General features: G+C 36.1%; 1 long non-coding RNA gene across 6 annotated transcripts in view; it reads right to left on the reverse strand.

Annotated features, from left to right (window-relative positions):
• The window catches only part of LOC119541483, a 107,391-nt gene that overhangs the window by 22,493 nt on the left and 68,061 nt on the right, over window positions 1-16,837 (reverse strand). The window lies entirely within an intron of this gene.

The raw sequence follows: 16,837 nt of genomic DNA on the forward strand, positions 1-16,837 counted from the left end.
GATTAGCTGCTGCCTCCTGATTAAAAAGAAGGAAAATAAATATTCCCTTAATCTCCCATTGGAAGAAAGCCCTGTCTCTCCCCAGAAGCTCTTTTATAGCCGAAAAGAGCTCATTCCAGAGAACTGCTGAACTTATCTCAATGGCAGTTCATCACTGTGGGTGTCAAGGCTGAGCAGCTTAACTGCATGAAAAGCCTGTCTGTATTGGGCCCATCCAACGCCACGGGTTTTGTAAAGGAGAGTCCTTCACTGAGGAGTTGGCCCAACTTCATCAATATTACTGTTTATAGCTTGTGCTGCAAAGAAGTAAATAAAAAGTCAAGCTGAAAGGAAAACAGAGTCTTCATTGAGTTGCCTCTTATTTACCAGTAACCCCACCGAGTGTTTTCCTGGATCGGCAAAACTGAGTTCTACATATTTATTTTGGTAACATTTTCCAGTAGGTTCTACCAAAAGGTATTTGAACACCTTGTGTTGTAAAATTCAGAGAAATGGAAAACATTAAAACAAATAAGCCTTGTCTCTCAATACAGGCTGCAGGAAAAGAAATTCTACCTTTCCAAGAAAATCAGTCTAAATGAGGCCTCGTTTCTTAAATTCTTTAATCAGTTACCTTAGAAACCCTGAGAACTGGTGTGGCCCTCCAATCAGCAAGATACTACTGTGATGCATTTAATCACCTGTTACCGGCTAAACACACACTGCAGTGAAGGTGATATTGGTGCTCATTGTGACTGGCGGTCTACATTCTGCAGATCCTTTTTGCGTTTAAATTTAAAAAGTCTGTCTCATCTCCAGCTTCAGGAGGAATAAAGTTAGGTATATTAGGATAAGGAATTCTTGTTTATCAGAGACTTATCTCAGCTGGAAAGCACTCTATAAAAAGTAGAATTCAATCCTCTTTAACAAACTGTTTACTGAGTTCCAACTTTGTGCAAGGCAAAGAGTGGAAAAAAAGTAACAAATTATATTCACTCTCACTCCTGGAGAGCACCAAGAAATTTATGAAATAAAATACGATATGCCATGGTATGGTGAGAGAAAAATGTTCTATCATTTACTTAATTTTACCAAAGGAAAAACAAATTTTGAATTCATAGGTAAACTAAGGACTCATTACATTTTAAAATGAATTCTTTGTGATCTCCATAGCATTTATCATCCATTCAAATGGATGTAACTAAAAATAAATATCATAGGGTGGGATCTGAAATCAATCCCCAATTCTATCTGCCAAAGGATTTAGATTTAACTCTTAACCAGTATTACTAAATGGATTATTCTGAAAGTATTCTAAAAATTTTTTTCTGTGTTTCTCACTTCAGGCTTGTTCCACCTTGTTTGTGCAGAATAACATCATTTCTATCAGGGCATTTAATTCTTATATCCTAAAGTTGTCTGTTTGTTTGCCTGTTGTTTTGTTTATTTTTCTCTCAGTTTATTTTCTATGCCCTTGCTCAAAGTTGGGTCTTTGTATATGGCATGTTATTTTTTCCTTTTACTTCCCTCCTCCCCTCTTCCTCACCTTCTCCTCGATCCTACCTCCCAATTAGATAACAAATGTTAAACATTTATTCATATTCTCTGCATCATAGCCTAGTCACATACAGGACAGGGAGTATCCATGTTTATCAGTTTGTTTTACCAAAATGGTGTCATTTTGTATATAAGAATTACATCTTGCTTTTCTTCCCTAACAATAAATAATATAAATCCTCCCCAGTTAGGTGGTATACAGGGTTGAACAGTGTTCCCTAAAATGTTCACATCCACCAGGAACCTCAAAATTGACTTTATTTGGAAATATGGTCTTTGCAGATGAAATTAGTTAAGTTAAAATGAGGTCATATTGGATTAGCATAAGCCCTAAATCCAATATGATTGCTCTCCTTATAAGAAGAGAGAAAATTGGACACAGAGACTCAGAGGAAAGACACCCATGTAAAGACAGGCAAATTTTGGAGTTATGCTGCCACAAGCCAAGGAAAACCTGCAGCAGCCAGAAGCTAGAAGGAGCAAGGAAGGATCTTCCTCTGGAAGTTTTCGCACAGCTCTGCCAGCACCTCAATTTCAGACTGCTAGCGTTCAGAACTGCAAGAGAATAAATTTGTTTTAAGTCCTTTAGTTTGTGACAATTTGTCACAGTGGTTCTAGGGAACTATTATAGGTTTTATAGGGCTAACTCACACTTTTAATGAATATATAATATTCTGTGTTACACATATACCACAATTTATTCATCCATTCCTCTATTGGTTACTCATTTATTTTTCAGTATTGTGCCACTACAAACAGCTGCAAAAAACATCCTTAGGTACTTTTATTTCTATGGCACAGAATCACAGGAATGGAACTGAGTAATCAAACAATATGTACTTTTTTTTATTTAAAAATATATAGCCACCCCTGAAGAGCTGGGGGAGAATGCAGAGGTGTTGGACTTCCTCAGCTGGATTGTTGCTGATGTTCTCAGAAATGTTGGGGACTGACAGCTTGATGTGCTGAGACCTCTGTCTTGGGGCTGCCTCTTATGAAGCTTGTTGCTTCAAGGAGAGGTGAAACCTGCTAATAATTGTGCCTAAGAGTCTCCCCGAGTGCCTCTTTGTTGCTCAGATGTGGCCCTCTCTCTCTCACTAAGCCACCTTGGTGGGTGATCTCACTGCCCTCCCCCCATATGGGACCTGACTCACAGGGGTGTAAATCTCCCTGGCAACACAGGATATGACTCCCAGGGATAAATCTGGACCTGGCATCGTGGGATTGAGAACATCTTCTTGACCAAAAGGGGGATGTGAAATGAAACGAAATAAAGCTTTAGTGGCTGAGAGATTTCAAATGGAGTCAAGAGGTCACTCTGGTGGACATTCTTATGTACTATATAGATAACACTTTTTAGGTTTTAATATAGTATCTGAAACTGCCAAACTCCAACCCAGTAGCCTTGACTCTTGAAGATGATTGTATAACAATGTAGCTTACAAGGGGTGATTGTGAAAACCCTGTGGATCATACTCCCTTTATCCATTGTATGGGTGGATGAGTAGAAAAATGGGGACAAAAACTAAATGAAAAATAGAGCGGGATGGGGAGAGTGATTTGGTTGTTCTTTTTTTATTTTTATTTTTTACTGTGATTCTGATTCTTACCGGTATAAGGAAAATGTTCAAAAATAGATTGGGGTTGTGCCGGTTTGAATGTATTATGTCCCCCAGAAAAAGCCATATTCTTTGATGCAATCTTGTGGGGCAGACATAATAGTGGGGATTAAGTTGGAACGTTTGAATTAGGTTGTTTGCATGGAGATGCGCCCCACCCAACTGTGGAGGATAACTGATGGGATATTTCTGTGGAGGCATGGCCCCACCCATTCGGGGTGGGCCTTGATCAGTGGAGCCATATAAATGAGCCGGCTCAAGGAGAGGAAAGGGAGTGCAGCTATGAGTGACATTTTTAAGAGGAGCAAGCTTGCTAGAGAGGAACATCCCGGGAGAAAGCCATTTTGAAACCAGAACTTTGGAGCAGACGCCAGCCATGTGCCTTCCCAGCTAAGAGAGGTTTTCCAGATGCCATTGGCCATCTCCAGTGAAGGTACCTGATTACTGATGTGTTACCTTGGACATTTTGTGGCCTTAAGACTGTAACTGTGTAGTGAAATAAACCCCCATTTTATAAAAGCCTATCCATCTCTGGTGTTTTGCATTCTGCAGCATTAGCAAACTAGGACAGGGGTGATGAATGCACAACTATAAGACGGTACTGTGAACAGTTGATTGTACACCATGGATGATTGTATGGTATGTGAATATATCTCAGTAAAACTGAATTAAAATATATATATATATATATATATGGCCGGATGGCTTCCCCCAAAGTAGGAAAAAGTACATTATTTCATTTTTACTTTTACTGGTATTTCCCTAACTACTATAAAATTTGAACTTCCTTTTATTTGCCTTATTGCTCATCTAGACTTGTTCTTCTGTGAACTGTCTATTCAAATCCTCTTGCAATTTTCTTTTGGGGTATTTGTCTTATTGTTATCAATTTGCCAAAGCTCATTGTATATTATAGATAATAGCACTTTAACCGTCATTAATATTGCAAAGATTTTGCATTTATTGATTTTTGCATGACACCGCCTACATTTTCTTGTTCTATTTTTCACATGTTATTATTTAATCTGTCTGGAATTTGTATGGTAAAAGATAAGAGTCTGACTACATTTTCCTTCAGGCAGAAAGTCAGTGTTACCAACACCATTTATGAACTAAACCATCTTTTCCCCATTGAACTGAAAAACTATATGTCCTTTTTGCTGCCCCTCATCAGTTTGTTGATTTCTGTGCCAGTGCCTCCACATTTGGATTTTGGCAGCTTTATAGAACATTTTTTTATCCATTTGGCTTAAGTCTCCCTCACTATTCTTTTTTTTTAATTCATTTTATTGAGATATATTCACATACCATGCAGTCATACAAAACAAATTGTACATTTGTTCACAGAACCTTTACATAGTTGTGCATTCATCACCAAAATCAATCCCTGACACCTTCATTACCACACACACAAAAATAGCAAGAATAATAATTAAAGTGAAAAAGAGCAATTAAAGTAAAAAAGAACACTGCATGCCTTTGTTGGTTTGTTTGTTTGTTTGTTTGTTTCCTTCCCCCATTTTTCTACTCATCCATCCATAAACTAGACAAAGGAGAGTGTGGTCCATATGGCTTTCCCCATCACATTGTCACCTCTCATAAGCTACATTTTTATACAATCGTCTTCAAGATTCATGGGTTCTGGGCTGTAGTTTGATAGTTTCAGGTATTCACCACCAGCTACCCCAATTCATTAGAACCTAAACAGGGTTGTCTATATTGTACATAAGAGTGCCCACCAGAGTGACCTCTCGGCTCCTTTTGGAATCTCCCTGCCACTGAAGCTTATTTCATTTCCTTTCTCTTCCCTCACTATTCTTATTTTCTTAATTTTATTGGCTATTATTTTTTTCTTCAAAATGAAATTTTAAATCCTCTTGTCAACTCTACACTACCCCCACCACCAAAAAAAAAAAAACAAATCCCTTCTGGAATTTTAATTGGCATTATACTAAATTCATACTTAAATTTGGGGGGAATGGATGTTTTTGCAATTTTAACTCTTCTGATCTAAAGATGTGGCATATCTTTACATTTGTTCAGATATTGTTTATGCCTTTAAATAAGAAAATATGGGTGGGGTTTTTTCATATATGTCCTATCTCTTTCTTTATGAAATTATTCCTAGGTGTTTCATAGCTTCTTTCGCTATAGAGAAGTAAATATATTTTCTAATTTTCATTTCTAGGTGGTTATTGCTGGTATACAGAAAATCTATTAAATTTTTTAATACTTATCATTATAGTTCATCAGTTTTGAAGCACATATTTTAATATCTCTGAAATTGTGTTGTATTTTATAATAATGGCATTTTATTTATGATTAGTAACATCTTTTCTTTCTTGGTATACATAAAATAATGGGATATCTAAAATCTGTGACATCTTAGATTCTTTGAAATATGAACTACCCAGCCAATTTACCACATTTTCTTCTTAATTCTATTAGTTTTTACTGTAATTTCTTAGGTCTTCTTGGTACATAATCATGTTAACTGCAAGAGGAGATAATTTTATCTTTATATTTCTAAGATTTTTATTAATTATTTCATTTACTTGTTGAGGGTTGAATATTGCTGTTTTGCTTTTGTGTTATGGAATGTTTAGCATAAACAGAGGTAATTGTTTACCGTTGGCTTTTGGTAGGTTTTACTCATAAGTAATTTCTTTCTTTTCCTATTTTACAAGCAGTTTTTATTAGGAATAGCTGCTTAATTTTAGGAAACAGCTTCTAAGACTTTATTGAGAGGATCATATGATTTTTCCCCTTCAACATATAAAATCATTTTAATATTTTCCAGATTTTGAACCATTCGTGCAATCCTGAAAATAAACCCTACTTAAGTGAAAGTATGTTACAGTTTATATTTTTTGATACATTGTTGGGTTCAGTTTGATATTCTAATTTGAATTTTTGCCACTACATTTGTAAGACGTTGGATTGTACTATTTTTCTGCACTATCTTTATTAAGTGTTAAGATAATGGGGAGATTTCCAACTTTATGTATTACCCCTGACATATCACTGATTCCTGTATTCATTCATTCCACAAATAACTATTGAGCAGCTCTTATATGCCATGTCTATCACTGGGAATACAATGATGAATATGATTTGGTCCCGCCCTTAAGGTGGTGTTTTAGTTAGGCAGCTTAAGCAAATACCATTAATGGGTTAGCTTAAACAATGGAAATTTATTAGTTTATGGTTTGGAGGGTAAAAGAAAGTCCAAATCAAGGCATTATCAAGGTGATGCTTTCCCCCTGAGGACTGTGGTGTTCTGGGGCTGGCTGCAGCAATCCTTGGCTCCTCTGTCACGTGTCAAGTCACATGGCAGCATCTCCTGGTCTCTCCCTTCTCTTCCAGGTTCCATTGATGTAGCTTCTTGCATCCTGTGGATTTCTCTCTGTGTGTCTGAATTTCATTCTGTTATAAAGGATTTCATAATAGGATCATGACCCATCCCAGCTGAGGTGGGCTACACCATAACTGAAGTAACCTCATCAGAAGGTCCTACTACAATGGGTCCACACCCACAGGAATGGATTAACTTTAAGAACATGTTGTTCTGGAGTAACATGCAGTTCTAAACCACCACACCTATGATCTATAATAGTTTAAATACTGGGTTTTCTTAATCTCTAAAGAGTTGATCAAACTCAGCCATAAAGTCATCTGAACCTATTAACTTATTTATGGCAAATATTTAATCACCATTCCAATATTTTTATATCATTTAGTATCTAAAGCTTTCCTCTGTTTAGATCAATTTTAGTGCTTTACATTTGCTTTAATCAACCATTTCCTCTAAGCTATCAAATACACATAGATGAAAATGTTCTTAAAATGATTGAAAATGTTCTAAAATTGATTGTGGTGGTGAATGCACAACTATATGATGATAACTGTGAGCCATTGATTGCACACTTCGGATGGATTATATGGTGTGTGAATATATTTCAATGAAATTGCATTAAAAAAAGAAAAAGAAAGAAAAATTGTGCATAGAGTTTCATGAAATTTTTTCTTGTATATTCTCTTCCGTATCGGTGGTTATTACTCCTTTCTTATTTCTGATATTTTATTTTTTGCCCCTCTTTTCATTAATTAGGCTTGTGAGAGGTTTATCTATTTTTATTAAGCTTTTCAAATCTCTTTCACAGATTTTAGATTTTGTATTTATTAATACATTCTGATTTATTCTGTGGGTTCTTGTATTTCTTAAGAGGAGTCCCTAGGTAACTTCATTTTTAGTTAACCTTTAATAATGATACCACTTAAATTTCATCTGAGTGTACCTTTTGCAGCGTTTTGAAGGGTTCTCATATTTTGCTACTTTGGGGATAGTTGTTATTCTCACTTTTATTTTTTCTTAGATCCAAGAGTAATTTAGCAGTATTTCTTAGTGTCCAGGAAACTACATTTTTATGTTTTTAAAATAGTTTTTAAATAAATAAATTAATTAATTGGATAGCTGTCAGAACACAGATTGTAAAATCTCCACTTGGCCAAGTACATTATCAATTTTTGTAAATATTCTAGAGACATTAAAAATATGTGTGTGCTCTATCTGAAGTTTGTAAGATTCTGCAGCTAGCCATTAAGATATTTTGTTTATTATATTTTTCATTTCTTCTATGTCTTACTTTGTTTTGTTACGTCCGATATTAAATAAGAATACTGAAATCTCCCATTTTACTACAAGGAAAAGTCGGCAAAAATCTTCCTTATATTTCTAGTAGTTTTTTCTTTACTTATTTAGCAGATATGCTGGATAGTGCATTTGTGTCAAAAGAAAAATGTAACTAAATACAAGTGTATTTCCTGGTTTGCAAGATGCCAAAAGGACTCCTGTTTGCCATTTGACCACCATCCTCAAAGTTTATATTCACCACAGAAAATACACTACTGATCACTGCAGAACAAGTTCAGTAAGCATGCCCTTCTCTGATCTATATAAGTAACGTAACAAGAGTTTTCTCATTACTCCAATCGTTTCACAAATACGTATGCTGCCGTAGAGGAGTTGTGTTTGATGGTTAAATCTATTAACTCAGACTGCCTGGGTTCTGAAATCTGATTCCTGCACATAAATAACTTAACCTTCCTCAATTCTGTTTTCACATCTGACAAAGGGAGATGACAACAGAGCCTACATCATAGCATTTTGGTGACACTCCAATGATGGAGTGTGAAACTCAGTGTCAGGAGTATAGTATACACTCAATAAAAAGTACCTCTTGAAAGTACCTAGGGATTTTGAAACTCTCTTAAGATAATGTATGTAAACATGCTTTGAAAAGAACATACAATTATATGTAAATGTAAATCAGCAACAGAATTATTAAAGCAGACAAGAGCAATGAAAATGTTTCAGAAATACAATTGTTACATATAATTATAGAGAATAAAATTATATGAAATTATATACAAAACAATACCAAAAATTAAATGCAAGTAGAATATAATGAGTTCTTCAAGGACAAGGAACTGTGCTCTACTCTGCTGCAATAGATTTATAATTCCAAACACAGAACCAGAAACACTTTTGACTAAAGCAAAATATTTTTGACTATTTATGGCTAGGTACTATTCTTGATAAATTCTTGCTGAATTCAATAGAATAGATTTTAATTTATTGTCTCATGCCTCTTTAGTTGGCTACAAAAGGGGGGCTCTAAAATGATTCATAAAAATACTTTTCAAAAATATCCCTGGGGTCATTTTGGTCAGGGTTTATCATTCAGAAGCTCAGAAAAGCAATGAATCAGAAACCATGAGACCTGACAAACTTTGAAAGATGTTTAAAAAACTCTCAGCCTCCATTTCCTAATATGAAAAATTGGTTTATTTTTTTAAATATTAGGATGTCTTGATTTCCTTGGCACTTTCAATCTCTACCAGTCAATATCTTTCACAGCATTATGCAAAGTGGTCTAAGGAAATTTTTTTAAATAGGTATTACACCTCCTACCGTGAATGAGTTTAAATCTAGCTGGAGATTCACAGCACACAGTTAAGAACTTTTATAAACCAACATATAAAGAGCACAATCTAATATAATGCAAATTGGATATCTAAGCACCGAGGGGAGGAAAATTCAAGAAGCTATTAGAGAGAAATAAAATTCACCCTTGATTACCAGAACTCCCTAGCTCGGAAACTCTCAATGCTTAAAAATCATAAGGGGAAACCTGATAAAACGCAGATTTCAGGTTGTGGCTCCAGAAATTCTGAATCAATAAGCTCACGATGGGACCAAGGAATCAGAATTTGTATTAAACTGATGATTGGAAGATTGACAAAATGTCTCCTTTTCTTTCACAGTAAAGCGGAACATAAAATAATGCTTTGTATGCAAAGATATGACAGGCTCTTACTTCACCTTGATTGCCTCACCAGACAAATGGGGAAGGAGAAGATAAGTTTATCCATAAAGACTCTTCTAGCTCCCTGAGACATATGCTTGTAAAAAGCCAAGATATATGCATCATACAAACATACATTTAAAATAAACAAAAGCTCTGCACTACCTAGATTTTCCACCTCTTTTCACCATGGATAAGTCTTCATTTATAGTAACATAGCACTACTAATGCCATTAAAAATTGTGTCATCATCAGAAACAAGTTAAAAGTCCTACAACCAACCAGAAAATACTTGCCAACAATATATTAAAGGACAATATAATTACTGTAGAGACATTCTTACAGATCAATAAGAAAAAAAGCATTAACATTCCAATAGAAAAAGATGAAAAAGGAATTTGCAGTAGTAGAAATATAAAAATTTAAAAAATATATGGAAAATATTCAACTGCACTAATATTTAAAGGAAAGCAAGTAAAAAAACAACAAGGATTTCAACTAGCAAATATTTTTCTAAATAATAAGACCTTTATGAAGGAAGAATATTATGAGAAATGGATACTCTAATACAGTCCTGGTGGTTATTTTTAAAATTTTCTGAAAACTAGTTTTCAATACATATCAAGAACCTTTAAAAATTCAGACCATTGTATTTATTAATTCTTGTCTAGGAGACTATGCTAAGACAATAGTGAGAAATCCAAATAATGTTTTTTTCTAAGGATGTTAATTACAGCATACTTATAAGAGCAATAAGTTAGAAACAAACTATACATAAAAAATAAGAAGACAACTGTATAAACTGTGGTCTATTCATATTGTGGAAATAGTATAGGTCCATTAAAATTATGTTTGTCTTTGAATAACATTAAATTACACATGGAAATATTCAATTGAAAATGTTAAGTGGGAGAAGAAGGGTTAAAATTATGTTTGACAAATACCCCAAAAATTATTTGTAAGTACGTTTGTATGCATAACTGGAAAAAAATAACATCAAAATATTGAGTATTGCTTCTGAATAGGATTATGGGTAATTTAAATTTTCTATACTCTCTAAATATTCTACAATGAGTATGTGTTCCTTTCTCATGGACAGCTTAAAAAGTTAATGTCATAACATGTCAATAGTATTAAGATAGAATCTATTCCCCAAATCAATTAAACACAGTCATTTACAACCAAAGGCAAATGAAAATAAATTCTTCACATGTAGCTGTAATTGGGACAAGAGTAAATCAAGTAAAACACCTATATCATTAGTAAGATTTACTAATGAAGGCCTCCATATACTGTCAATTTTTACTATATTTATACTCTTGGGAAAACTTCAAGCAACAATTCTTTAAAGCTAATTTGTCTCTTTTAAGAACTGAAGAAGAATTGATATCAGAGCCAGTTGGATGCCACCCGAAGGGAGAATTCAATGCCAACAACGAAATCAAATTACTTGATCCACAAATTGTTTTTTACTAACCTTCTTCATCATCCAAGATTGTCCTGAAATGACCGTTAAAAGTCTACCAGGTCTTTTGCCCTCCCTCAGAAGCTGAGAGAAGAACCACCTCCCTAATCTTCAAAAGCTTCCTTGGGGATGCAGAGGTGTTGGACTTCCTCAGCTGGATAGTTGCTGATGTTCTCACAAACATTGGGGACTGACGGCTTGATGTGCTGAGCCCTCTATCTTGGGGCTGGCCCCTATGAAGCTTGTTAGCAAAGGAGAGGCTAATTGTGCCTAAGAGTCTCCTCCTTAGTGCCTCTTTGTCACTCAGATGTGGCCCTCTCTCTCTCTAGCTAAGCCACCTTGGCAGGTGATCTCACTGCCCTCCTCGCTACATGGGACCTGACTCCCAGGGGTGTAAATCTCCCTGGCAACACAGGATATGACTCCCAGGGATAAATCTGGACCTGGCATCGTGGGATTGAGAACATCTTCTTGACCAAAAGGGGGATGTGAAATGAAACAAAATAAAACTTCAATGGCTGAGAGATTTCAAATGGAGTCGAGAGGTCACTCTGGTGGACACTCTTATGCACTTTATAGATAACACTTTTTGGGTTTTATTGTATTGGAATAGCTAGAATTAAATACCTGGAACTGCCAAACTCCAACCCAGTAGCCTTGCCTCTTGAAGATGACTGTATAACAACGTAGATTACAAGGGGTGACAGTGTGATTGTGAAAACCTTGTGGATCGCACTCCCTTTATCCAGTGTATGGATGGAAGAGTAGAAAAATGGGGACAAAAACTAAATAAAAAATAGGGTGGAATGGGGGAGTGATTTGGGTCTTCTTTTTTACTTTTATTTTTTGTTCTTATTCTGATTCTTTCTGGTGTAAAGAAAATGTTCAAAAATAGTTTAGGGCAATGAATGCACAACTATATGATGGTACTTTGAACAACTGATTGTACACCATGGATGACTGTATGGTATGTGAATATATCTCAATAAAACTGAATTTAAAAAAAAAAAAAGCTTCCTTGGAAAATCGTCAGTCTGATGGAAACTTAGAAAGAATCTGATAGCAGGAAAGGCAATGAAAGACTCTTGTTTCCAAAACCTGGTTATATATCAGTCAGCTAAATTAAATATAGATTTCTAGCCCCACCCCCAGGAATCCAGAAGATAGGGGTAAGGCTCATGAATGTGTAAGTTAAACATATATCCCAGCTGATTTTAAGATCACCCTAGCCCAGGAACCAGCATTTGAGAACCACTAATCTAGTATCAACAGGGCAATTTAGACCCCCAAAGGTAAAGATCAATTATACAAGTTAATTAGTAGCAAGGCAAGAAAGGCTTTAAATGTCTTGACTAGATACCAATACTTTTTATTATTATATTTTATATTCCAAAATCACTCCTGCAAACATATAACAACAATAATGTAGGTTTAGGTACAGGTATAACACAGACAGCCTCAGAACCTGAAAGTTTCCATCTTTATTAGAAAATGAGAAGGACCTACCTAAATCGCGTATGGTGGAGACTTGCTCCCCTGGTTCACTGTTTGATTTGCTACAGAAGGTAAAAAGATGAATGCAATATACTTCCCACGTAGTGGGAGAATGTAACAAACCACATATGTGACCGCAATGCAAGGTACAGCATAGCATTTTCCATTCACTCTTTACCTTTCTCAATGTTGTTCTTCATAAACCAACATCCATTTAGGCCATGTGTGACCCAAATAATAACAAAAGATGTTCTGCAAAGAAAGATATTTTTTCTTGAACACGAAATGTACTTAGTTTAGGGAGATGGGAAGGTGGGGGGACGACGGCAAGATGTAGGAAGAGGAGAACTTTTGTTGAGTGGTACTGTGCTAAATGCTTTATCTAGGTGTCTACCTGTGAATCTACTAGGATCTGTGTAGATCTCACAAAAATCTTGAAGGCTAAAATACTTCCTATGATGGCTTGGATAACTCAACACCTAGCTTGAAAACTAAGTAGTCATACAGTGGGGCTTTTTACCAGCTTATTCTAATATTTTGAAGATCACCTCACCAAAAGTCAGTGTGTTTTTGCTATGTAATGTTACAGCTATTCAGAAAAAAAAGGAAACTTTGACTCTTTACCTAGCTCTTTTATTCTTGGATGGTTTCACCAGTTGATGTTTTAGAATGGTGAGTTATCAAGAATAGAAATCACACGGCACTGTCACACAGAATTTTCCGCCTCCGATCAAAGGGATTCTCCCTTTTTACAAGGTAGCTACTATGTGCCAAGCACATTTATTCTGTAGAAACCTTGTTAAGTAGTCATTGTTATTCATCATTTTACAGATCAAGAAATAAAAAAGAAGAGAAGTCAGATTAAATATTTTATTCGAGGCTGCAAAGCCAATAAGTGTCCAAGTAGAGATCTGAATCCAGGATTGACTTGTAAACTAAGCTCTTTCTACTTTCCCATAGTGCTTCCTTCATAACTAAGAATGTCTTTATCAAGTAGAGGATATTTGAATGAAAGGGTCAAAACATGGCTGTTTCTCAATTTGCTAAGCTTTTTTCGTACCTTGTCAACAACCATAATTCTTGATTCACTATGGTCTTCCCAAAGGGAAGTAAAAAATACATTTTGCATCAGATTTTCTAACATTATAGAGAGAATTTGCAGATCTAAAATTACCACCTTAGTATTTTAGCCTTTGAATGACAATCTAAATTGTGCACTTGTTCTTTCTAAATGGGCGCTGATTACAGGATTGAAAAGGCTTTGTTATACCAGAGTGGTCTAATTTTTTGAAATTTCCCTGTGGGTCACTTTTTTCTCAAGTATGGTACAACCTTTCCCATGGAGCTGTGCTAAAATTACAACGGAAGTTACAACAGGAGTCTTATCAGTCACCCATTTCTTTTTGGTTCCAAGTGCTACCTAAGAAATTTTCTTCTTGAAAATCAGTCTGATGTGGAACAAGAGAAGAAAGCCAATGAAACTGGTTATAGCCAAGAGAATATGAAAGGCAGACAGCTCCAATATGTGTTGCTTTATCAGAACATTGTCTTGTCCAATTTAAAGAAGCGCCACGTTCTAATTAAAATTTAGGAGAAGAGTATGGGAACAATTCTATCACCAGGGAGACAAGTTTCCAACATGTAGAATTATTATTTATACTTATTAGCTTCATTATCATCACCATATTCATAAAACATCTGAGTTCTAAGGAGGCATTCAAAACATATTCCTTTTAACACCAAGAGTCACATTGTATTAACACCAGATTCCACAGACTTTGAGCTTATCCCTAATGGGCTATTTTTACTGGAGCCAAAGACAATAAGCTGCCTGAGTGTACTGTGAAATAACCATAAATATGCATCCCCTGGGCCCTACCAAGTAAAAATTCATTATTCCTTTAGGTCCCTATGAAGCAGAAGCAGGGGTGCTACTTCAGTCATAGGATTAAAAAAAAAAAAAAAAAAAAAAAGATGGTGAGTTTAAATGTCCACTGAAGTTAGATACTACCCTCATGTAGAAGGACCTCAGGTTTTGATATATGAAATATGAATACATTGAGTATTCCCTCTAGGTCCAATTTTGTGAAGAACAGAGAATGGGGAAGGAATAGAGGAGGAGGAAGAAATATAGAAGATATCCTGTTCCAATTTGCTAATGCTACTGGGATGCAAAATACCAGAAACGGATTGGCTTTTACAAAAGGGGTTTATTTGGTTACACAGTTACAGTATTAAGGCCATAAAGTGTCCAAGGTAACACATCAACAATCGGGTACCTTCACTGGAGGATGGCCAATGGTGTCCGGAAAACCTCTGTTAGCTGGGAAGGCACGTGGCTGGCGTCTGCTCCAAAGTTCTGGTTTCAAAATGACTTTCTCCCAGGACATTCCTCTCTAAGCCACAGCTTCTCTTCAGAATGTCACTCTCAGTTGCTCTTGGGGTGTTTGTCCTCTCTTAGCTTCTCGGGAGCAAGAGTCTGCTTTCAACAGCCATCTTCAAATTGTCTCTCATCTGTAGCTCCTCTCTCAGCTCCTGTGCATTTTTCAAAGTGTTCCTCTTGGCTGTAGCAAGCTCACTCCTTCCGTCTGAGCTTTTATAGGGCTCCAGTGAACTAATCAAGCCCCATGCTGAATGGGCAGGGCCACACGTCCATGGAAATTATCTAGTCAGACTTATCACCCACAGTTGGGTAGATCGCATCTCCATGGAAACACTCAAAGAATTACAATCTAATTAACACTGATAGGTCTGCCCACACAAGATTACATCAAAGATAATGGCATTTGGGGGGACATAATACATTCAAACTGGCACATGTCCCCTTCCCTTCTTCCCTCTTCCTTTCCTACTTCACATTCCCCAAAGGAGGAAGGAGGGAATTTTAAAGAGCCAAAGCAGAAAGGAAGAATCATGAAGAAGGAGGTTATATTTCCTAGCTTGGTGTAGTGTTTAATCTAACAAAACAGGCTATGTGTTCTGGATAAATGCGCCCATCATCTCCAAGATTCATTTTTATGTAGGGAAATCTCTACGCAAATCTCAAATAGTCTGTTAATAGGCAAGGCTCAGTTTTCCATCTTCTGCTATTTTGTCACTATATTTCCATTCTTAGGAAAATATCCACCTGTATTGCTTAAATTCTTATTCCTACCTTTATCACTCCAAATTTCGCATTTCCAACACTAATTTTTCAAACAGGTTTTAGTTCCATATTCCCAGAAAATTGAATACCAACAGGATATTGACACCAGAATATTCTGCTTTAATTCCAAGTGTCTAAGTATCAAAATTAGGTGCATTTCCACCTGAACAAGCCTTCCTTGCCTGCACCTGCATTCTCACATTTTCCAAATCCCTCAAGCTTAAGTCTTAGCCTCATCTTCTAGTTCTCCCCTCTATCCCATCCCTGATAATCAATTTCCAAGCCGTGCCATCATTTTCTTCCCATAGTCTATAGTGTTCACTCTTACCTTGTCATTCCTTCAAATCTAGGCCTTTACCTTCATACAGACTTACAGTGGTTTTCCAACAGATTTTCAGCCTCTATCTAGCACTATGATAATCTATCCAACATACCAAAGCTAAATCTGTTTTCATAAAACCTCTTAATATTGTGATGGTTAAGTTCATGTTTCAACTTAGCTAGTTTATTACGTCCAGTTTTTGGTCAAGCAAGCACTGGTCTAACTGTTACTGTGTGGATACTTTGTAGATTTAAATCATCAGTAATTTGACTGCATCTATGGCTGATTACAATTACAGTCAATTGAGGAGATTGCCTTCTATTATGAAAGAAGTCTCATCCAATCAGCTGAAGGTCTTAAAGGGACAACTGATGATTTCAGCAGTCAGAAGGAAGAATTTCCATCTCCACTTCAGCCAGCCAGCTTCTGGGGAATTCATTGAAAACCTCCAGTGAGCTCCCAGCTTGTGGCCTGCCCTACAAACTTTGGACTTGCCCATCCCCGTAGTCACATGAGCCAATTCTTATAATAAATCTGTAATCTTTCATTGTTGCCTTCCTGATCAAGTCTAAACTCTCCAGCCCTGCATTCAAGATTTTCCTTATCTGACCTCACCTTGCCCATCCAACCACATCAATTCCCAATACAGTGTGATTTCTGAACCCATATCTTTTGCTTTACTTAAATTGTCCCCCTTAATGCCTTCTTCCCTTCCCAAAACACATCATGCATGCCCATTCCAGGCAGAGTACTTCCCCTAGACTCCTACTTGGAATGTCTGCCTTTCCATTATTTAGGTGCTACAACTTCCTTTATTTAGGTGCTAGACACAATTCCAATGTCAACCTTTCAGTGAAGCTTTTCCTGATAACTTTAGTACAGAATATT

This window comes from Choloepus didactylus, chromosome 8, assembly GCF_015220235.1.
Source record: "Choloepus didactylus isolate mChoDid1 chromosome 8, mChoDid1.pri, whole genome shotgun sequence".
Classification (NCBI taxonomy): domain Eukaryota; kingdom Metazoa; phylum Chordata; class Mammalia; order Pilosa; family Megalonychidae; genus Choloepus; species Choloepus didactylus.